We start from the raw sequence: 24265 nt of genomic DNA on the forward strand, positions 1-24265 counted from the left end.
GATGAACGTTTTTAAAATATTTCAGTGGTGTGTGTCCATGTGTAAAAGAATAGATAATATTCTGCATCCCTCGGTTTAGAATTTTATAGTGCCCTTTAAGATAATGAGAATTTCTCTTCATTCAGCCTCCATGAGACAAATTTATTGAATGCCTATTTTGCGCTGGGCATTGTGCTGAGGACACAGTGATGAAAAAACCCACTTTGTTCCCTGAAGCAGAATTTGAGGAATGGTCCTGAAGAAGCCATTGCATATTTCTTATCATGGCTACTTTTAAGTGCTGCCCTTCTAAAGATAGTTATTAAACTAAACATCCTCTCACGTTCTTCTCTGTTCCAAGAGCTGACGTATCTGAACCAGTCATCAATCCCATTGCGTGTAAGACCATGAGGATGGAACTATCACCACCTGATAGCTCCCTGTTGTAGATAGGGTGATGAGACAATGGAGTTTTACAGTTCACAAACCTTCCAGCTTACAAATCAATCAACAGCAGTAGAGTGGAAACTCCCAAAGTAAATCTTTTTCACTTTTTTTTTTTTTGCCTTTTCCTATAAACCAGCGTTTCTAAAGTCTGAAGTAATAATATAAGGGCAATCAATAATTTGGCCAACATTTTGAAATGAGAATTATTGCTGCCTAAGTGTACCCAATGCCCTCTTTGGAAACTTTGAACGAAGGCCTCATGTGCAATTTGAGATGGTGAACTTTTCTACGACCTTAGTGTTAGAAATCTGCTATGTTACTATGTTCCTTAAACTTGGAAAACAAAGAAGTAGGAACAAGACTTAAGAAAGAGATAGAGAAAAAGAGATGTTTAAGCAACATAAAAATGAAGGACTGAGAAAGAGAATGCCCGGATTTGTGCCCAGTAACCTGCAGGATCCATTTGGGAAACAGTTCATCCTTCTGGAAACATTATTCTTGTCATGGCACCAGCCCAAGATCAGGCCTTAGGTTATCTGCCATGGTTACAGAAAGATCTGTCACGGAGCAGAGCCCAGCCAACTTTCCTGTGGTGAATCATTGTTCTTCCTTCAAACCTGTCTTTACCATTCCTTTTTTTTCTTCGTCATTTTGTCTAATTATCTTTACCGGGGCTTCAACGAATTTCTGTATTTGTGTTAGTGACACACTGAAGCTTAGAATGGTCGCCATTGGATTAACAGAGCTCCCAGACCCACCAGATGCTCATCGCTTTCTCATGGAGCTTTTTATTTCACTTATGCAGTGACTGTCCTTGAGGCCTAGATAGACATGGACACAGGCTATAGGCTGCATTCTAGAACAGCTGAATGTGGTGTGTTCTCCATAACTCACTGCTGTTGACCCTGGATCCTGAGTGGGTGGACATAACTGCCTTCCTGGCTGGCCAGAGATAGCTCCACAGGTGATTCGAAGAGCCAAAAATGGCCTTCTACCCTGGTTGCATCGAACCTGACACTTGTTCAACTATCAGTTATGTTGTTAAATACCAATGGTTTCCTTTGATGCCTCTGGGAGAGGTAGCTCGTGATCATCTTAGCATAACATATTTTTTTAATCAGACGCCATGTTTTTTCTAATAGGAATCTTGGTAATAAGGGAACTTGACTTCAGGATAAAAACCAAAAGGAAACTCGGTGATGCCAAAACTCAGTATTCCCCACCAGGAAGAGGAAGACTGCCTGGAAGAAGGGAGAAATCATACGTTTAGAGATCAGACAGATTTTGGCCTCCTCTTTTGCTTTGTGGCATTAGGCTGGCTACTTTAACCTTTCTAAGCCTGGCATGTCCTTAACTGTTAAACAATGATCATTGTCCAAACCACAGATGGTTGTAAAGAAGATCACCTGTGTGAAACACTCATCCAGTTCCTACCTCATGTAATAGACACTCCAAACAATAGGAGTCTTCCATTCCTCTTAGATCCCTATGCAGGAAACCATACAATATAAGAAAGCCTTTGTATTTATTTTATAGCCATTACAGTTTATTCCTTGAACTTTCTTAACCAGCTAGTGTAGGAGCAGAGCAAAGGGGAGGGAATAGCTAGAACTTAGCTTCAAGCCGGGTTTCTTAGGTGGCTCTGGAGCAAGAAGCAGAGCAGCTGGTTCTCATGAATTCCACCAAGACTACCAAAGGTAGCAGCTGTTGGGACATTCCATTTCACTTAACACCCAATCCAGTAAGGTGTGTTTTTTTCTAAGAACAGTAATGGGATGATGAAGTGGGAGCAGGGGAGATAGAGTCTAAATATTCCTAAAAAGTTAATATCCTATATAATATGATTGAAGCAAGTCAGACCTGTGGGCAAGGGAGGTGTGAGTCCTGGAAATGAGCAGCTGTGTCCTTATGGTCAGAAGGGCCTTTAATGAGTCAGGAAGAAATCAGGAAGCTTGTATAAATAATGTTATTCCTAACCAGTTGTCTCCTCAAATACTTGTGGAAAACGAAGATGGAAGAAACATTTTTTTTGAAAAAGTGAAGGAAAGAAGTAAAATCCAACCCAGGGTACAGATAAGGTAGAGGGCATCTTGTCCCTACATCCTTGCTAACCTTCGCAGGCCATCCTTGAACAAGGTAGGCTTTCCCTAACAGCTTCCATTTTGGGGAGCTTACAATATCCCAGGCACTGTGTTCATCACTTTACGTACATTATTTCATCTCATTTTCCCTGTGGTTTTATGAAGACTTACTATTCCTATCCTAACTTTACACCTGAGGAAACTGAGTCTTAAGAGGGGTCATGTAACTAGCTGGTGGCAGGTTCCCATTTGGAACAAGCTATTGTTTATTTCCAAAGCCATTACAAAGGGCTCGTGATTCAATCCTTGCCTCTATTAATGATGTTTATACATCCTCCACCCTGTCCTTCCATCCCTCCCTCCAACCCTTTAACGACGCCTCCCTCCCTTCATCCGTCCATCCCCTATCTTATTCTAGGCATGGGAATTACCACAGTGAAAAAAACCAGTCCTCTAGTCCCATAGAAGTTTATAACCTAGGGAAGATCACAAACAGGTTAACAAGCACTTCTTTCTTTATCTCCAGCAGGTAAGTTTCATCTCATACTCTCAGTTGCCAAGGATAGAAGTAGACTCGCTAGTGCTTAAGGGACAGTGAGAAGTTTATTACAGCACACACTTCTCAGGGCAAAGCCAATACATAGGAAATGAAACATGCTAAAAGAGAGACTGAATAGACCTGAAGTGAATTTCTAAAAATCCAGACTGTGTCATTAGGCAAAGCACTCAGTTCCTTAAAAAAAAAAAAATTATAAAGAAATATGAATTCATTCAGAGAGATGCAGCCTAGACTTGTGAATCTGGAAGCCATTGGTGGCTATCTGAGAGCCTTGCATCTACTACTAACAACCACTGGCTTAGTTTATGTTTAGCTGATGGCCTGTTCATGTTATAAATGACCAACACCATTGCTCTTTTATACATGTGTGTGCGTGTCTCTTTCCCCAGTGCAATCCTGGGTCCCTGACTCCTTTTCTATGATACTGTCTCCTTTAACTCTTTCCTAGCACCTCTTTTCTCTCCCCACCCCCAGACTTAATTCTAATTACCTTGCCCTCTAACTACCCAAAACCCCAGATGACCCTTCTCTACCACTTGTGCAGGGCCCCAATTCTTTCAACCCTTTTTCACCCACCCACCTTCCATTTATTCGTTTCAACTCAAGAATTAGGAAAACAAAAGTACTTAAGCTAATTCACACTAAAGTGTAAGTGACTGATCCCAGTCACTCATTCCAGCCTTAAAAGCATGGGCATGGGAGTATAAAATCAGAGATAATATCGGTTCATACAGTTTACTCACTCATTGGCCTTGGCAGGTGGTTTAACTTTTCAGAACTCCAGTTTATCTTTAACTCAGGTAATTGTTGTGAGGATATGTATATTAAGTGCTTAGCATAGTTTTCAGCACATATTAAGTACTCAGTACTTAGTAACAGGTATTAGGTGTGTTTTTTGTGGGGTTTTTTTCCCTCTGTAAAAAGTTGTGCTTGGTTTGGAGGATGCCGGCAATGTGTGTGCATTTTAGAGAACTAGGTCTCTCACCTTTTTTTTTTCCTGAAGGAAGCACAGACAAACTGCCTAGTGTAAGCCACAAATACCGAACGGCTGTTGTCTGGAACACTGATAGAAGTTATTTAATTCAGATCAGGGAAAGGGACCCAGAAAAGGTGACCACTGAGCTGAGTCTTTGTTCTTATAGATGTTAAAGTATTTTTTCCTGAAATTCTAATTAAACATGTAATTGTATACTAATTGGATATTCCTTGTAAGGTCCCAATTCAGGTATTTCGAAGGCCTTTGGGGCAGTTTTGTGTCCTGCCTTTCAGTCCCCTTTCAGTCTTCCAGATAAGCCTAAAAAGGCTTGATTCCTCTGTATGATAAAAGTGTCTCTGTTTGCTCTCAATTAATTACCAGGGAGCTGATACATTTATGTCCCATAACCACATAATACAATAGCAACGTGCCAACTGTTTAAAATAGGCCAGATTAATTTACTACCAGCTTTATTGAATCTCTGTCCCTATGAGTAATACTGGAACTTCAAGCCTGACTATCTATCTGTAAGTTCCACGTCCTCTCCAAGGTACCATGCTACCCTCAGACAGCCCCGATGGCTCAGGATTTTTGAGAGAAGACCTAGGATAGAAGGCATTGTGTTTGTGCTGGATCTTCAGGCAGTGGTGGGGAACTACGGAAAACAGAAGGACCACTTGGCTCATATGGTCCCTGCCATTTCCCTCAGTTGTAAATTCAAGGTTAAGAACTCTTGGGTTAGACAGTTTTGCGAAGTTCCCTGAGTTCTGTGCAACTTGGTGTTTCATAAATACAAAATACTGAGTTATTACTCTCTGTTATTTCTTCTTTTAAGCCACCACTTCATCTCTTGCCATGTGAGATATTTCAGAGGGTTGGTTTTCGGGGCCCCGCTGTCTGATCAGTCCTCCAAACGCTTGTTGTGCAGATGCCATCAGAAAATTTGCTTAGCACACAGAGACAGCAGCATTACAGAGAAACCTCAGTTTGGGAACTGACCCTCAAACTGTTTTGCGATTTAAAGAGTAAACACAAGAGAAATTTATACTCTGGACTTGGTAAAAGCCCACATGCCCAACATGGGTTTCTCCTTTATTAGAGTCAAAAGTATATGTGGGAGGACTCTGTAGACCATTGCTGAATATGTCCAGGGTGCTCTTTGAGAAGTTGAATTACAGTTCCTAATGACAGAAAATGAACCTTACACATCACTGATGCATTTACCAGGGAAATCTCCTAGGATTAAAAAAAAAATCTCTGTGGGTGGTCTATTGTCCACCCCACCCCCACCCCACCATATTTGTCCTGCCTCCACTCCTTCCCCAGATGAGCAACCCAGCAAAATCAAAGATTGCAATGCCCACGGCATGTACAATTTTAAGCTCTTTTAAGCTGTGGAAAATCACAGAAGGAAACTGTTATAAGCAAGGTATTTATTGATGTAAAATTCACCACAACTAGACAGATACCATTTATCAATGCTCTTTTTGTGAGGAAAATGATGCCAGAATTATAATGTGGGGGAGAGGCTGATGTCAGATCTTCCTCACAAGATGCACCCCTCTGTCAAGCTCAATTTTTTTTTTTTGCACTAATGGTAGGCAACGTGTTTGCAACTGGGGGGAGACAGTAAGATAACAGTTGGGGGCCCAGGAAAGCTTCCATTTCTCTCCTCTTTATCCTGGGTTACCTGTTAGGCACTTCCCTAGGCCTTCTGAAGGCACATCCCAGGCACACCTAGGAACACCTTCTGTGAAAATGGGCACTGTCGTGTACTTTATCCTTAATTTAATGGAGGTTGACAATATAACTGACCCATGGTGGAGTGAAGTAAAACCACATGTGGGCTGGATTGACCCTCCCTTGATCTAGAAAAGCAAAGTGCTGTTTTCCAGCTCACCCTTGCATACTTAACTCCTCCAGGAGGGTAGTTCTGCAGAACAACATTGGCAAGAGGTAGACTACTTTTCACCACACATGGTCTTACTGCAGCTGTGTATCAATCTAGGCCTCAAAAGTAGGCCCATGGATTGTATTCCTTTCTCCTGACATATAGAAAGGTAGTGTATTGAAATCTTATATACTTGGCTGTGATATATGCTATCTTGCTACATCTTTTCATACTCAAGTATGTAAAAATGCCTTTCCATCATCTCTCTGAGCATAAGTAAACTTAAATGTAAGCTTATCCCAATATTTATGCCAGTTCATAATTGGTTAATTGTTTGCCACTTATCACATTGGAAAGCCTCAAACACTCCAAATGGACAAACCAGTGTCTGAAATGGATGGGTTTTCTGAGCATCAGATGTATCCAGTTGTTCACAAAGAGCTCCCTCTACCTGAAAAGTCAATTGAAGAGATGAAGCATGGGTTAGGTTTCCACTCCAAATCACCATGACCATGGCAGATCATGCTGATGGGTCAAGGGACTTCACCATGAATCCACAGTCCTCAAGTAGCATCGGGAATCCGTATTTGTTGTGGCCAACAATTTTGCCGATCAGTTATTGGAAACTGGGTTCTTTCACTTTTGTTGACTGAAAGATACGGTCACGTGAGGAACTTGGTGGACATCAAATTCTCATCACTTCCCAGTCTGTTTTATCACTGTTTGTACCAAAAGACCACAGGGCTTTATACTTTACACTCTAAAAAGCCACAGAGTGGCTGGGAGTTGGGCTGACAGACTTGTGTAGACTCTAAAAATTTGATAAATGAGTCTCCCTCAGTAACTGGAGTTATAGAATCCCAAAATATAACTTGGCCCAATTCCCACTGTTTTACCTGTGAAGAAAGTGAGGCCAAAAGTATTAAGTGACTTGTCCAAATAGCCATGCCTAGCAGAACTCAAACTAAAAGCCTGAATAATAATGTTTCCCAACTTAGAACTCAGTGTTTATCATAAACAAGAGGAGTCCAGAAATTGGTATTGTGAATTAGAATTTAGATCTAGAGCCAGACTTCCTGAGTTCAAATCCTGGCCCTGCTACTTATCAACTGTGTCCTTGAGCAAGTCACTTTACTCCCCCTCTCTATTCTTATTTCCTTATCTGTAAGATGAGGATGAAATAATACCTACCTCAGGGGTTCTGTGTAGCCTTGATGGGTTAATATATGTGAGACACTTATGTGAGTACCTCATTACTGAAGAAAAGATTCATCTGTATAAGAATTTTCCAGTGCTAAAGATACACTATGAGATGGAATCAGGTGACAGAATAGGCGACCCAGGTGGACATAATACACTCTTAACTAGACTAAGAAAGAATTTTTTTCTCTACATCTCATTAACACTACAGAAATGAATTGAGTATTTTATGGATAGCTAAGAAGATACTAGTTACCTCAGGTAAAAATCTTTTATCCTTCCCAAAGATACACATATCAATGAAGAAGAGCATTCCTTCCTCTTTGAGAGTGAAGAGCAGAGGGTAAGGGGTCAGGAGGGATATGAATGGGGAAGGAAAAAAAATAGCTGCATTCATAGAGCACAAGGATTTTTCTAGTAATTTAATACGAATGAATAATAATCAAGAATTAGGAATTCAGTTGACCTCCATGTGGCATGGTCTTTTGGAAGTCATGGATTCCAGTGTCTCTACTCAGAATTTAGTTACTGAGTTACCCCACTACTTCTCTTTTCCCAACTGGGAAAATGGGTGGCAGGCTCTGAGGATCTGAGGGCAGCTAGAAAGTTCTCTGTGGCCTGGGAAATGTTGGGCTGCATGAAGTTAAACCCTTAATTATTCTAAGTGTGGGATAAAGCAAGCACAACCAAATGGCAAAATAGTTCCTCTAATTTGGATATAGTAATGGCAGTAATTCCAAGGAACCACAAGGCCCATTCTTTCTGCTGGGTATGAGAAATAATACTATAACAATAATGACAACAATAATATTGATGGCAGCTGCTAGGTAGTATTTTGCTCCTACCACCTGTACAAACTCCTACCACCGGTACAAACTCCTACCACCTGTACAAACTACAGGCTAACAGGTAAGAATACAGTTAAGAATTCTAGAGGCAGAACACTTAGAATTGAATCCTGGCATGTGTATATATATATATATATATATATATATATATATATATATATATATATATATATATATGCATATATATATATGCATAATAATAGTACCTATGTCTTAGGTTGCCATGAGGATTAAATGAGTTAGAGCATGTGAAGTTCTGATAACAGTACCTGGTACATAACAAGGATCCCATAACGATTAGAAGTTATTATTGTCCCATTTTACAGACAAAGAAGTTAGCATTCAAAATTGGTAAATCACAAAAGGTTATAAAACACAGGTAGAAGTATATTCCAACCCTAGTGTGCTGGAATCCAAGGTCTGGATCAGTCTGATTCTTTGGCATCATGCTCGTGTTCCTCCTGCTTGATGAACATAACTCAGGGATTTAGGGCAATTCGTCACTACCATTTGGATCCAAGTGTGTTTAAAAATAGTGTTCCAGGGATGAAAGTGCTAGCAATAAATGAGCATCATGGATAATCAAAAACAAATGAGGGGTTTAATAAGCCAATATAAATCCTAATACGCAGATTTCAATTTATTCAGACTTTAGCCCGGTAATAATCCCTTCACTCACCCTGAGATAACAAAACATCAAAGAGTGAAACATACATGCTACTTGAAGAGATCTTTGAACCTAACCTGAAAAATAATTTTAGGTCATTTTTGTGTGGTGTCTTATGAAAACATTTGTGAAAGACCTCACTCTTACTCCTCAAGTAAACAGCCTTCAGGGCTGGAAAGTGCATGGGCTGCTGTTCTCCATGTCCTGTGGATGGAACATCTTTGTGTGTGTGTGTGTGTGTGTGTGTGTGTGTGTGTGTCTGTGTCTGTGTCTGTGTCCCCATCCCAGTACTGATGGAATGAATCACACCCTCCATCAACAGCTAGCTGCTTCCTCTTCTGATTCCTCACTTATCAAACTCTGGAGATTGAGACAGATCTCTCCAGGGGAAATGGCTCTATCTTTTGCTTCCCTCTGCCAAGCTAGGTTTGAATTTAATTTGTTATTAAACACAGTGGAGAGCCTACTTGAAGCACTATCTGTGTCACCCTGTGCCATAGACCTATTGGAATTCTCACCAAAGCCTGGCAACCTTTAGGATGGATGGAAGGGAGCAGACTAGGCATCCATTCAGCAGTGTTCTAGGAGCTGTGAGTTTGAACTCTAGTGAACTTAAGTCACATTTGTCACTGTGGCTTTGGCTGCCCACAGTGCCTCTGTTTCCCAGACTCTGTTACCCACCCCATACTTAGATCAAGGAAAACAAGAGTGAGAACCAGTTTTCCAAGGACTTCGTAGACTTTCTACTCTATATTCTTTCCAGCCCCAAGCATGGAAGTAGATAAATTAGAGTTCTCCAAGCGCATCATGCTTTCCCACACCTCGTTCTGCCTGGAGTACCTTCTTTTTACTTCTGCCTTGGCTCTGCCACCCCTTATTCTTCAAGCCTCAGCTCAGATAGCACCACCTTCAGGAAGCTTCCATGACTCTATCTCTTCCCTCTTGACTCCAGTCTATATTATTATACTTCCTTAATACCTCATGTTTATCTGTTTCATTCCCATGGACCCCACAGAAATACAGTCTGTGTCTATCTTATTCACTGCTCTATTTCTTCACATTGAGCCTGGCCACAAAAAGTGCTTAAGAAACACTAGTTGAATGAATAAATCAATGAATAGCATGTATGATAGTGTCCTGTAGTTGTCTCAGAGAGCTGTTAAGATCAAGAAATTTTTTAACTGCGTCCCCGTCATTCAGCATAATATTTAGTACACGGTACATTTTCAACAAATGAATACATGGCTGTAGGCACACATACATAGATGAATGGCCAAGTACATGGGTGGAATTAAAAATTCAGTCTACAGAACTGACCCAACAAGTATGATGAAAGGAAAGAAGAGGCAGAGTCTTGCTGGAGGTAAAAGAATCAGGTCTGTGGATCCTGATGTAAAGGCCTGACCTTCCCAAGCATTTCGCTTGCAGAGAAACCACACAAATATAAATGTCCAGAAAGGTTTCTGTTGACAACATAAATAACTGGATTAAAACTGCTCAAAAGGACTGACTCGAGGGAGTGTATTAGTTTGCTGGGCTACTCTTAACAAAGTACCTCAAGCTGGGTGTCTTAGAAGAGCAGAAATTTATTTTCTCACCGTTCTGGATGCTAGAAGTCTGAAATCAAGGTGTTGGCCCGGCCAAGATCCCTCTTTGTCTCTCTGAATCCTGAAACGGAAGGATTCTTCCTTGCCTCTTTCTAGCTTTGGGTGCTTTGTCAGCAGCCTTTGGTGTTCATTGGCTGGTAGTTGTATCTCGAACTCAGTCTTCACACCGTCATTTGCCCTGTCTGTCTCTGTGATCAGATTTCCCCTTTTTATAAGGACACCAGTCATATTGGATTAGGACGCACCCTAATGACCTCATTTTAACTTGATTACCTCTGTCAACACTCTATTTCTAAATAAAATCACATTCTGAGTTACTGGAAGTTAGGATTTCAGCATAACTTTTTGGGAGGACATTATTTGACCCATACTAGGGAGAAAATCCGTAATTGAGGAGTTTTAGTGAGGAATGCCGCCTGCAAATCAACAAATAGATGGAGATTTTATGTCCTGATTTGATGGGTGCCAAACAATTCCCTTAACTCCAAAATACTTGATAATAAGTCTTAAAAGCCTTAATTTCTGCTTGGGATGATAACTAGAGAAAAACGTTTAAGCGAATAGAATCTCATCAAATAAGATGCTCTACTTCCTCAGTGTTCTTATGACACTATGTAGTCAGCATTGTACAATGTAAGCAAGGGCCAAATGACAGTAAATTCAATAAGGTTGCAAAGAGGGTACAGTTGATGCAGGTTGGAATGGTGACAGAAACCTTCCCCAAAGAAGAAGAACTTGAATCAGACCTTGAGGTAGGAACATGGACAGCATGCTAGGCAGAAGTTGGAAGCAAATTCACAGATGTAAAAAGGGAAAATGGTGTGCTGGGAAGCCAACACATGGTTCAGCTTGGCAGAAGCTCACTCTATTTGAGGGAAGTCTGGAAAAGGAAGGGAGTTCATTTAGTGGAAGACTTTCAGTGGATGCTGAAACAATCAAGATAAAGTAGAGAAAAAGAGGAATAAAAACTAAAAGATCGTTAGAGGAAGAAAAAGAAAACCAACACAATGAAATTTATATTTATAATCTAAGTAAATCCTCCTCTGATCTGACCACAAGGAGAACAACATTGCGATTATTTTTAGTAGGAAAATCCCACCTAGAATTCTAAGCAAGCCAACTCAAATCTCGAACTCCCAAGGGTGGAGGTGATTTTGTGGATCATCTACCCTTCCGACCTGTTTCTCAGGAAGCTCATATCTGAGTTATAACAGCCAGCAGAAATTCTATCTCATTGCAATGTGCTGTCACCTAGAAGACAGGGTGATCAGAAAATGGAAAGCAGAATTTAGATCTTAACTAAATCAAGCTGCCTTTAGGTAAATAGGCACATGGGCATTTCTTGGACACTGGGACATCACAGAGGTATTAGGGGTATGGGAGGAAAGGCTGAAGATACTCTGTACATTTGGGCCTAGTTTTGGTGCCGTTTGCCTTTTGCTATGCTCCATGAAGGAGGTAGATTTAAAGCAAATGGCATGCTAGTAATGAGATAGTAAATCTGTATATTGCTGCAAATGCCATTTTTAAGGCTATTCATTAATTTAAAAAAAAAAGACTTGACAAGAGTTATTTGCGATGTAGATAACCTTTTTTTTTAAAGAAATAATTTGGAAGGTAAGGCAAACTGTCCTGGTTAAAATAGTCACTTTGACCACACTGTTTTCCAGTGGAAATGAGTGCTTTGCCATCTCAGGTGTTTGGTAATCCTGACTATAAATATTTTTATGGAGCCAAGACCTCATGCCAAACCAGCTGACTTCCAAGAGAAGCATGGCTGTATCTTCTGTTTCCTGAGCTGTGTGAGCTACTCTTTTACAAAGAGCCTTGATTCTCATGTTGCTATTTATCAAATATGCTTTTGGTTGATTTTTGGTCTTCCAACATATCTTTACTCTCTATTATCTAATGCCTCCTTTGATCTTTTCATTTATCTTTTCCTAGGCCACTTTAAGTAGTTTTCTAAAATACGGAGGTTGGGGGCGCCTGGGTGGCACAGCGGTTAAGCGTCTGCCTTCGGCTCAGGGCGTGATCCCGGCGTTATGGGATCGAGCCCCACATCAGGCTCCTCCGCTGGGAGCCTGCTTCTTCCTCTCCCACTCCCCCTGCTTGTGTTCCCTCTCTCGCTGGCTGTCTCTATCTCTGTCAAATAAATAAATAAAATCTTTGAAAAATAAGAAATAAAAAAATAATTAAAAAAATAAAATACGGAGGTTGTATGTGAAGGTAGCAAATCCATCTGCTCTCACATATAACTGCTTTTCTCATCCCGTCTGTCTTCCTGTCTGTGACCTTCACGATTCCCGCCTCTGTCCTCAGCAGGGTAAAAGGATCAAGCTGAGTTCCCTTTCCACCCTGGGGAAATCACTTGTCTCTTTGAGCCTCAGCTTGCTTATCTATGAAATGGAGATAGTGATACCTGCTTTGGGTACTTTCGAGGTAGGAGGATGAAGCAAGATCCCATAGCGGAACAGACTTTGTGGATTGCCATCAACAATATAAACATAAGTGGTTATGAGCTCCATGCTGCCTGTCTTCTGAAATTCTGTAGTCCTCATGGTTCAGCCAAATCATTTACCAAGTAGCTCATTGCTATCACCCAACATTGTTTGCTATGTCTCCCGGGCGTTTGTTAATTCTCTCCATCTTTGCTGAAAGCATGTTGAAGGTCATGAGCACTTTTCCCACTTCTGGATCTGTCCTAGCGCTGAGCAGCGAAGGCTTAAATGATAAATTAACGCGGGCAGGTCACAAACATCCTTTCCCTCGGTCTCCATAACATACGGCTACTTTACCTGACTCACTCCAGGACGAATTCTCACTCTACTCATTTAATCTCTATCCTCACAATAATCACCCGTGCATTTAACAAATATTTACAGAGCACCCAGTAATAACAGTTCATATTAGCTAACGTTTAGAGAGCCCTTAATCTGCCACTGTGCTTAAGCCCTTTTCATACATGTTCTCATTTAAACCTCATTACAGGGGCACCTGGGTGGCTCAGTCATTAAGTGTCTGCCTTTGGTTCAGGTCATGATCCTAGGGTCCTGGGATCAACCCCCGCACTGGGCTCCCTGCTCTGCTGGGAGCCTGCTTCTTCCTCTCCCACTCCCCCTGCTTGGGTTCCCTCTCTCGCTGGCTGTCTCTCTCTCTCTCTGTCAAATAAATAAATAAAATCTTTTTTAAAAAATTTAAAAAAACTAAACCTCATAACAACCCTTTGAAGTGGGTATTGCTATTATTCTCATTTTAAATATGAGTACATTGTTCAGTAACTTACCCAAGGCTGTGCAATTAGATGGTGGCAGAGTACGGTTCATTCATGGATAATCCAATTCCAGAGCCCAAAATCTTCTGCATTATGCCACAATGCCACCTTGAGAATCTACAATGTGCTGGGCACTGCAGGAGGTGCTGGAGATATTAAGAGGAATGGGTCACAGCCATTGCTGCCTTTGTGGCGTGCAGACTCTAGTGAGAGAGAGGGACGTGTAGGCAAATATCTACAGTGTAATGAAGGTGAGTCTGAGGGAAGAAAGGAATGCCTTTAGACAGTAGCGTGCTGCAGAGGGAAAGGTCTAACTCTGCCTCATGGGGAGGATATCAGAAAAGTATTGGGAGGAGGGTGATGTTTAGAATCTAACCTGAGAGTCAGAAGAGTTTTCTGGCCAGAGAAGATGGTACTCGTCTGCTGGGTACTCAGCAAGGCTGAGTGTAGGGGTACCGGAGATTAAATCAGAAAGGTATATTCAGACTCCTTTGTGAAGCACACTACAAGCCAGCCAAGAAATTGAACCCTGGCTTGTGGGTAACCAGGAGCCAATGGATGTTTTTCATAACTTTTATTTTGAAATACTTTTAGTTTTTTTGTTTGTTTTTTTTTTAAGATTTTATTTATTTATTTGACAGACATAGAGACAGCCAGCAAGAGAGGGAACACAAGCAGGGGGAGTGGGAGAGGAAGAAGCAGGCTCATAGCAGAAGAGCCTGATGTGGGGCTCGATCCCAGATCGCCGGGACCACGCCCTGAGCCGAAGGCAGACGCCCAACCGCTGTGCCACCCAGGCGCCCCAAAAATGACACTCTGAAATACTTTTAGTTTTAAAAAAAGTTACAAAAATGGTAGACAGAGCTCTCTTTTACCAATTCTCTTGGTTCTATAGTCACTAACATTTTGGGACCATTTGAGAATAATTTCAGGTGATATACCATTGCATTTTAACACTTCAGTGTTACTACCTGAGTACAAGATGCTCTCCAAAATAACCATAGGAGAACCATCAAAACTAAGAAATGGCATTAATTCAGTATTACCATCCACCAGTTGTCCCAACAATATCCTTTATAGGTCCAAGATCCAATCCAGGGTTACATGTTACATTTGGTTGGCATTGCTTTTTAGGCTCCTTATAGACGAGACAGTCTTTCCTTGTCTTTCATATTAAGATATTTTTGAAGAGTATGGGGCAATTACTTTGTAAAATGTCACTCATTTTGAGTTTGCTTGATTTTTTTATGATTTTTTAATTTTTGACAGAAGTATGCTGCATTCTTCTTAGTGCATGGTATCAAGAGACAATGAATGATGTTATGCCCCATTCATTTCTGATAATGTTAACACATTTGGTTAAGATGATCTCAGCCAGGTTTCCACTGTAAAAATAATAAGGATATTACACTTATTATTAGTAACAAATAAGTATCTTTATGGGGAGATAATCTGAAACTAAGTAAATACTCTGTTCCTTATCAGACTTTTACTGACCAACATTAGTATTCATTGATGGCTGTTGCCTGAATCAATTACTATTATGGTCGATAAATGGCACCTTTCTAAATTCTATCTTCTAGATTGTTAATCTAATTTTATTAATTTTATTATAATGATCTTCTATATTATTAATAGGCATTCTTCAAGATAGAGCTTTCTTATCTTGTTTATTTATTTATAAATTTCTATTTAACTTAAAGGGTTAAAATCCATTACTATCAAATTGTCCCAGACATGGCCGGTAGGAGCCCCTGCAGACTGGCTTCTCTGTCCTTTTGACATATACCCCATCATTCCTTGAGCACTTCCCAGTTTTCTGGCACAAGATGCTCCAGGCTCATTTTTTATTTTCAATTCCCCTGCCCCAGAGCCATTTTTACAGGAACTGATTCCTTAGTAGAGAATGCTATTTAGAATGCAAAATTGGCACTTAATGCACTTGATTTTACTGAAATGTCATTGCTTTTAGGCTTCTCAGTAGAGAGATCCAGGAAATAGTGTATGTATATTTACATACTTCATTTATATCTGTTGATATGACTATATCTATCTAGGTACCTGTCCATCTGTTAAAAACCATGAGTTCACACTGTTTGTAATAGCAGTCCAATTCCACAGGGTTTACTCTAGTCTTCCCCCTTTCCATATTTGCAACTCCTTTCTCCAAAAGTAAGAAATCTGCCTCCCATCCTCCTTCATGTGTTTATGTATTTGTTCAATCTTCCCTGTATGTTTCATCTCCAGGTACCCTGGCCCAGTGCTAGGCCCTATCACATGCCAATGAAACACTCCACACTAAGCCTCAGGCTAAAATTCAACTCCTACAAAGAGGAAGAACAAAAGAATTTGGGGTAGGGAGCCAGTTAGAGAGTTCAGGTCCAGCCACCATAGTGTCCCCTTGCCCACAGCGAGTGCACTGAACCAAAGCTGAGCCCCGGATATGCTGTCTCCACCCCACTGAGAGCTCAGCTTAGATTCCAATGGAAGTTTTTTTGGTTTTGTTTTTGTTTTTTATTATGTTATGTTAGCTACCATACAGTGCTTCATTCGTTTTTGGTGTAGTGTTCCGTAATTCATTGTTTGCGTATAACACCCAGGACTCCTTGCCAATGGAGGTTTTTAATGAGAGGAAGTAAAGTGACCAGATTCACATTTTGGAAGCATTGGACTGTGGATAAATTGAAAACTGGGAAATATAGAGATAAATTGGGAGCCACCAGTATTAGTCCAAAACCTTCAAGGGGCACCTGGTCCTAAACTGTGTACCAGTGGGAAAAAGAGTTTTCTTTGCCCTACCTTAGGCTTTCTAGAGCTGGCCATGCCCCAGGGTGTCTGATTTATTATTGCTTGATTGCTTTCTACCTCCTGATCTCAGAGACACTCGAAAGGAAAGGGATATCTCTGGGAGACTTTAAAAAAATCACAGGATAGAGATGTTAGGTGGGGATGTCAAGTTGAAGGATTGCGTACAAGTTTGAAGAATGTCTCTAACAAATAATTGAAATTTACATTTCAATAACTGCATCTTTAAATTTTGAATAAAGAAACAAGCCCTACTTTGCTGCAAAAAAGAGGGTAAGAGAAAGTTCTTAGGGCATAGGTTGGGATAGGGTGAGTCTACCATTAGAAATTATGTGCATTTGTACCAGCAACCAACAATGAGTTGCTGGAGGCAACAGCCAATACCTTCTCTGAAAGGGTAGGGACGAAAAACCTTGGCAACTCCCATAATGAGCCCTTGTCCAAAAGAAGGCCAAAATCCTCCTTTTATATAGCTAATACAAACACGAGCTGCTAAGAAGTGCCAACCACCATGGGTCCTTGATTGCCCACATTATCTCTGATGGCCACCTTTACAAAAAATAAACATATCCTAGAGGGGACCACACTCAGCCTTTGCCTGTTTGCTGCCAAGTATCACTGCCACTTTACTGAAATAACAACTCCGAGTGTATTCATAACCTTGGCTGCCATCAGTGTGTTGGTTTCTATTATTTAAGAATAGATCTGTCATTTTGCCGTTTTTCATTTCTGAAGTTATAAGCACCGAGGATCCTAGAATTTGCATCTTGGATCTACTTTGTACTGCTCTATTCATCATCCTCACCCTAAAAGGCAGTATAATATAATATTTAGGCATGCAGGAGCCCGGCTACCTGGGTTTGAATCTTGATTTTCTTGTTTACTAGCTGTGTGACTTTGGACAAGATACTTAACCTTTCAAAGCCTCTGTTATGTCACCCTGTAAAATGGGGGAACTTATTTTTTTAATTTTTTAAATTTTTTATTATATTAGTCATCGTACAGTACATCATTAGTTTTTGGTGTAGTGTTCCATGATTCATTGTTTTGCGTGGGGGAACTTATGGTACCTTATTCATAGGGTTGATACAAGTAAGAAGTGAGTTCATCTATGTATCCCACATCTTGGGTAAGCTTATCCCTGAGTCTTGCTAGGACCTCTGCGAAAGAAGCTTTGGCTTAAAGCAGAGCTGGGGCTTGAAAATGTATGCACTGGCCTCTGTGATAGGGAACAGCCCCATTCTCAGCACCCATGCAGCCGAGTCATGGTAGACTGGGATGTGATGCATGTGGCATTGACATCTGTGTGAGACCTGACGGTAGGCATCCTAGGCCATGACTAATTAATCATTTAACTTCTCCAGACCTCAGCTTCTTATTATTAAAATGCAGAAAATAATAGTACCTATCTCACAGGGCTGTGGTGAGGATTATAGGAGAGAACGCATTTACAACAGCTAGCAGAGTACCTGACTCGTTGTAAGCTCCGTATAATTGTTAGAGTTACTATTGTTATTGGCAGTAATGTGTGATGTCAGCTAGACTGCTGTCACATCATGGCTTATGGCCTGTGGCTAAGGGTCTCTGCCCAGGCCAAGGCAAGGGACTGGCCAGATGCAGGCAGAGTGACAGGATCAGCGTGCCGTAGGCTAGCCGTTGGGCAGATCTCCAGCACCATCAGGGAAACATAGTAGGAATTCGGAAACCAAGGCTAAAATTTAAAAGCCAATTATAAACACAGGCCTACCCAAGTACATCTGATGCTGGACACAGAGCAGGAAGACTAATCCCAGCCTTGAGGGGTAGGAGGTAACCCTCTGTCTCCTGTCTACCTTTGGTCAGGAGTCTGTTGCACAGGGCATCAGCTGTGACCCATCAGCTCCCAGAGCCTTCCCTGCAAGCAGGTTTTGACAAAAAGGAGAGGAATATAGAGAATAAGGTCAGAGAAAGAAAAAGGCAATATAGCAAGGGAATGCTGGAGGAGCCAGTCTCCATAACATTTTGGCCAAGGGCCTAACCATGAAGCTAAACACCTGAAGCCTAGAAGCTGAAAGAAAACACAGTGATCATGTTGACCATCCTCCTTATGCAGAGCCAGGATCCTGTAGCCAAAACCATCACGGCAGATGTGTTTTGGAATTCAGAAGTTTTTGTACTTTAGAAATATGTTAGGATTACTGTAACATAAATTATGTATTGCCCCTAGTAAGTTCTAGGGGAAAATGCCATAATCCAACAGTCTAACATTGCTGCTGTAAAAATATGTAAATATTTACACTAAGTGGGATGCAACCTATAAAAGCATCATGTCAGTTCAGGTCAGGACTGTCACCAAAGAGTTTGCACCACACTAAAGAAAACTTTGTGGTGTTCAGGGCTTTGGGGACTCGGAAATTGCTGCTGGCAGTTGCTCAGTGATCATAGCCGAAATGGTTGACCAGCCAAGTGTCTAAACCAAAGGTGCACACCCAGGTCACTGGGGTTCGACTCAGTTTGCGTCACCTCGTACTTACCGAGCATCTTTGTTCTAGGCACTGCTCTAGGTACAGAGGTTACAGTGATGTACTGGTTTCCCAGGGCTGTCCACAAACAGGGTGACATAAAACAATAGAAATGCATTCTGTCACAGTTCTGGAGACAGATGTGAAGGTGTCAGCAGGGCCATGGTCCTTCTGAAACCTGTGAGGGTGAATCCTTCCTTGCCTGTTGCTTCTGGTATCTGCCAGCCATCCTTGACATCCCTCGGCTTCTAGGTGCGTCACTGCAATCTCTGTCTCTGTCGTTACATGACATTCTCCCTGAGTGTCTCTCTCCTTTCTTAGGAGAACACCATTCATACTGGATTAAAAGCCCACCCGACCCTAGTATGATTTCACCTGAAGTGGTTATATCTGCAATGACCTTATTCCAAATAAAGTCACCTTCTAAGTCATTGGGGGTTAGGACTCCAACATACCTTTTAGGGGGATACAGTTCAACCCATAACAAGTGCAAACCAAAATAAACATTAGCTTATGCTCTCATCAAGGTAACAGTGGAGCAGCGTAGTCAGATTATAGGTGCATTGAGAACAGCAAAGAAAATACTCAACAGAGTAACAGGGAGAAAAAAATTGCAAACCATATATCTGATGAAGAGCTTATCTCCTTAACATAGGAGGAACTTCTACAACTCAACAACAACAACAATAAAAAACCTAATAACCCAATTTAAAAATGGGCTAAAGACTTGAAAGACATTTTTCCAAAAAAAGACAACCAATGGCCAACTGTATGTAGAAAATACTCAACATCACTAATCATCAGAAAATGCAAATCCCGGGCGCCTGGGTGGCACAGCGGTTAAGCGTCTGCCTTCGGCTCAGGGCGTGATCCCGGCGTTATGGGATCGAGCCCCACATCAGGCTCCTCTGCTATGAGCCTGCTTCTTCCTCTCCCACTCCCCCTGCTTGTGTTCCCTCTCTCACTGGCTGTCTCTATGTCTGTCAAATAAATAAATAAAATCTTAAAAAAAAAAAAAAAGAAAATGCAAATCAGGAGTACCTGGGTAGCTTAATTGATTGAACATCTGCCTCTTGATTTCAGCTCAGGTCATGATCTCAGGGTTATGAGATCAAGCCTCACATTGGGCTCTGCACTGGGCAGAGCCTACTCGAGATTCTCTCCCTCTGCCCCTCCCCACCTGCTCTCTCTCTCTTTCTCTCTAAAAAAAATAAATAAAATTTAAAAATAAAAAATAATAAAAGAAAATGCAAATTAAAACCATAATGAGATAATCACCTCATACCTGTCTGGATGGCTATCATCAATAAAACAAAGGACCACAGTGTTGGCGAGGATGTGGAAAAAATGGAACCTTTGTGCACTGTTGGTGGGAATGCCAACTGGTGTAGCCACTGTGGAAAACAATATGGAGGTTCCTCAAAAAATGGAAAATAGTACTACCATATGATCCAGCAATCCCACTTCTGGGCATTTATCTAAAAGAACTGAAGTCAGGATCTCAAAGAAATATTAGTACTCCCACATTCACTGCAGCACTATTCACAGTAGCCAATAAGTGGAAACATTCTAAACGTCCTTCAGCAGATGAATGGATAAAGAAAATGTGGTATATACATACGGTGAAATACTATTCAGCCTTAAAAAAGAAGTCTGCAGTGTGTGACAATATGGATGAGCCTCAAGAACACTACGCTAAGGGAAATAAGCCAGTTACACAAGAACAAACACTGCTTGATTGCACTTACATAAGATATCTACAACAGTCAAATTCATAGAATCAAAGAATGGATGACGGTTGCCAGGGACTGGAGGGAGAGGGAAATGAGTTACTCATCAATAGGCACAAAGTTCCAGTTAAGTAAAATGAGGAAGTTCTAGAGTTCTGCTGTCTGTACATTGTACCTATAGTCAACAATACTATGTTGTCCCAGTGAAGGGTATTAAGGGGGCACATACTGCATGGTGCACTGGCTGTTCTATGCAAACAATGAATCATGAAACACACATCAAAAACTAATGATGTACTGTATGGTGACTAACATAACATAATAAAAAATTTAAAAAAGAAAAGCCAAAAAAAAGGCAAAACAACAACAACAAAAAAAACAATGCTATGTTGTACACTTGAAATTTTAAGAGGGTTTCTTATGCTGTGTTCTTACCACAATAATTTTTTTGAGTGTTGAGAATTTCCAAAGGGGGAAGTATTAGTGAGACTATATAGTAAACAAATTTTACCCAGTTGAGGGCTTCATCCCTGAGCAAGTAACATTGTCAGTGAAGACATAAAAGATGAGTAAAAGTGAATCAGGCAAAGTGAGGCGGGAGGGAGTACTAATGCCCTCATCCTCTGACCTCCTATCTCTTCTCACCACTGGGCTTGTGGGGAAGCCAGGCCCCAGAACCCCAGGAAAGGCCAGTAAGTGCTTCCCAGGCTGTGAGCCACAGCCAGTCCTGCCCCCAAGCTTGCTGCTCCCTTCTGGCCTGCTGTCGTCCCTCAAGAAACAGCCAAAGGCACAGAACATAGGACAGTGTTATTAGCAGCCAGCCAGACCCAAGGCTCACAAATGTAGCCCCTCTGTGGAGAAATGCAGGGAGAGTCTGCTTTCCCTTTTTTTAGATTTTGGCCTCAGTTGATTCAAATACTTTCAATCAGCAGAGTACTTAATACACAGATAACTTCTGCTGACCACCCCCCTTGGGAATGCAGTGTAGTTTTATCACGGGTAAGCAGCTATGTCTATTTTGTGACTTTGATGAACAGTGTTGAAGTGACTTCATGGCTGCCAAAATGCCTCTGCTTCAAGGTCCCAGTGACTGAATTTCTGCCAGAGGTAGAGGCAGGAGTGCGGACAGTGGAAATCCAGAGCCTGTACCATGACAAGTTTCAACCTTGGACCATGTTCACTGTGTAGGCAGCTCCTCTATGAAACACACACATTGTGGTCACCAGCATTGAGCATGGTCGTTGGATTTTGTTTCTCAGCCACAACATTTTAGCATTTCACTTAAAAGTCGGGGGGGAGGGGACACCTTTTTTTGAAGCATAACGAACATAGAGGAAAGTGCATAAATCCTACATGTATGGCTTGGCGATTTTTCACCAAGTGGATCCAGGTCTAGCACCTAGATCAAGATAACATCCCAGAATCCCTCCCCACAGTTCCCCTCTCCTAGTTACTGCCCACCAAGGGTAATCCCCAACCTGATTTCTAACATCATAGATTGGTTTTGGGTTTTGAACTTTATATAAAGGAGAGCACAGTATGAAGTTTTGCTTTTGTGGCTTTCTTTCCTCAATTTTACGTTTGTGAGATTCATCTGGGTTGCTTCTTGTTATAGCTTATTGTCATTGTCCAGTGTTCTTGTATGACCGTGTCGTAATTTTTTATCCACTCAACTATTGATGGGCATTTGGATTGTTCCCCATCTGGACTATTATCGGTAGGTCTGCTTTGAATATTCTTATATACGTCTTTCGATGAACATACGCATGTTTGGAGGGGGGAGTACGCTATATTTGTTGTCTGTTGTTGCGTAACACATTTCCCCAAATCCTAGTAGCTCACAACAGGAATAAATGTTGTTTACCTCTCACCATTTAAGGAGTGAGGAATCTGGGAACACCTTAGAAAGGCAATACCGACTCAGGGTCTCTCATGAAGGTGCAATCATCTGAAGGCTCGACTGGGTCAGGTGGACCAGCTTGCTTGCAAGGTAGCTCACTCGTGTGACTGGCAAGTTGATGCCGACTGTTGGTGAGCAGTTTCAGTTCCTTTGCGTGTGGACTTTCCTGAAGACTGACTCAGTGAGCTCATGACATGACAGCTGGCTTCCCCCACAGTGAACAAGAGAGAGCCAAATGGAAGCTATATCCTTTTTATGATTTAGCCTTAGAGGTCACATAGCCTCGCTTCTGCCTCATCCTATTCATTACAAGTGAGCCACTAAGTTCAGCCCAGACTCAAGCCTTCATCTTTAGAAAGGAGAGGTGGCAAAGAATGTGTGGGTGTATTTTAAGGCACAACATTTTAAAGCTAGGAATTAACCAACTAGGGATCTAAAAATAAGTTTATAGGAATTCACACAAGGATCTAGAAGAAATATATATTCAATCCAGCCTCTCCTCTTCTGTTCATTTAAAATTTTGTGAATGTTTATATGACAGTTTTCCTGGAGACAGCATGGTACAATAGAATACACAAAGGCTTTGAAGCCAAACACACCCAAGTCTGAATCCTGGATTCACTATTTACCAATTATGGGTTTGGGGCAAGTCAACCTCTTAGATTTTCAAATTTCCTCAATTATAAAATGGGAGAAATCAGTAGGGCCTATCTCATGTTGTTCTGGAGGTAATTAAATGAGATTTTAAAAGTGCCCACTGTGCTGGTAGGTCTCTTCCGTGTGCTCATTTATCAGGAAATTATTAGCCATGCATATTAACTGTCGAGAAGGGGCTAATGAGCCCCGTGAGCGCTACAACATAGGTGCAGACACAGAGCTTGCCTGCAAGAGGTGTATACTCCAGTGGGGCCCTTGACAGACAGAATAACTATAATATAATTGAGAAAATAATCAGTGTCTGGAACAGGTGCATATCCCTTAAGCAGGTATACATGCCTTGAACATGGATCAAATTTGGGATACATAGAAATGGAAGACATTTTGAAGGATAGACAAGGAAAGGACAAGAAGTATTCCAAATTCAGAGTAACAGCTTGAGTAAAGACAGAGCTGGAGAACGAGGGGGGAATGAATTGAGAATAATGAAATTGTTTGCTACACGTATGACTTAAACACAGGATAGATGAAAGGAGGTAGTGGAAATAGGGGTTAGTAAGGTAGTTACATATCAGAGTAGCAGAAAGAGAATGAGAGATTATGTACTCAGTTTTGCAGTTTGATGAAAAACGTCAAGGCCAAAGATTTTTAAGCCAATTTTCAAGGCGAGCTACAAAAGCTAGGGGGGCCTCGCTACTGAAGGATCTACTTGCCATGCTTTTCTTGGCTAACTTCTGTTTGTAGGATTTTTGTGCCTCACTTTGTAAATAGAACTTTCCAAAACTGATCATTAAAGAATACTTCCTACTCCAAGCCCAAGCAACTGAGCTTTTTCCTTATCATTCCCATTTTGGAGGCTGCATTAACAGGGAAATGGAGTGGGATTGTTTTTATAGGCCCTCAGCTCACTGTAAATGTACTTCTCAAGACTTGGCCATTTGGAATGGCCAATTATGCACTCAACTCCTCTGTGTGTATTTGACTTCTACTTCCAGATAATGAGCCATTCTCTCCACTTATTTCCCCTCAAGAAGACTGATCTATTTAGCAACCTTTACTTTTGTTACATTCTCCAGTCCCAGGCAGTGATGATATTTATACATAAGACAGAGACATTTCTATGCTATGTTGGAAGTATGAAGGAAG

The 24265-nt window shown here is 41.2% G+C and overlaps 1 protein-coding gene across 5 annotated transcripts in view; it reads left to right on the forward strand.

The window, feature by feature from the left end:
* Positions 1-24265, forward strand: part of ADAMTSL1 (ADAMTS like 1) — an 878957-nt gene that overhangs the window by 704295 nt on the left and 150397 nt on the right. The window lies entirely within an intron of this gene.

The sequence above is a fragment of the Ursus arctos genome, unplaced genomic scaffold (genome assembly GCF_023065955.2).
Source record: "Ursus arctos isolate Adak ecotype North America unplaced genomic scaffold, UrsArc2.0 scaffold_18, whole genome shotgun sequence".
NCBI classification, from domain to species: Eukaryota; Metazoa; Chordata; class Mammalia; order Carnivora; family Ursidae; genus Ursus; species Ursus arctos.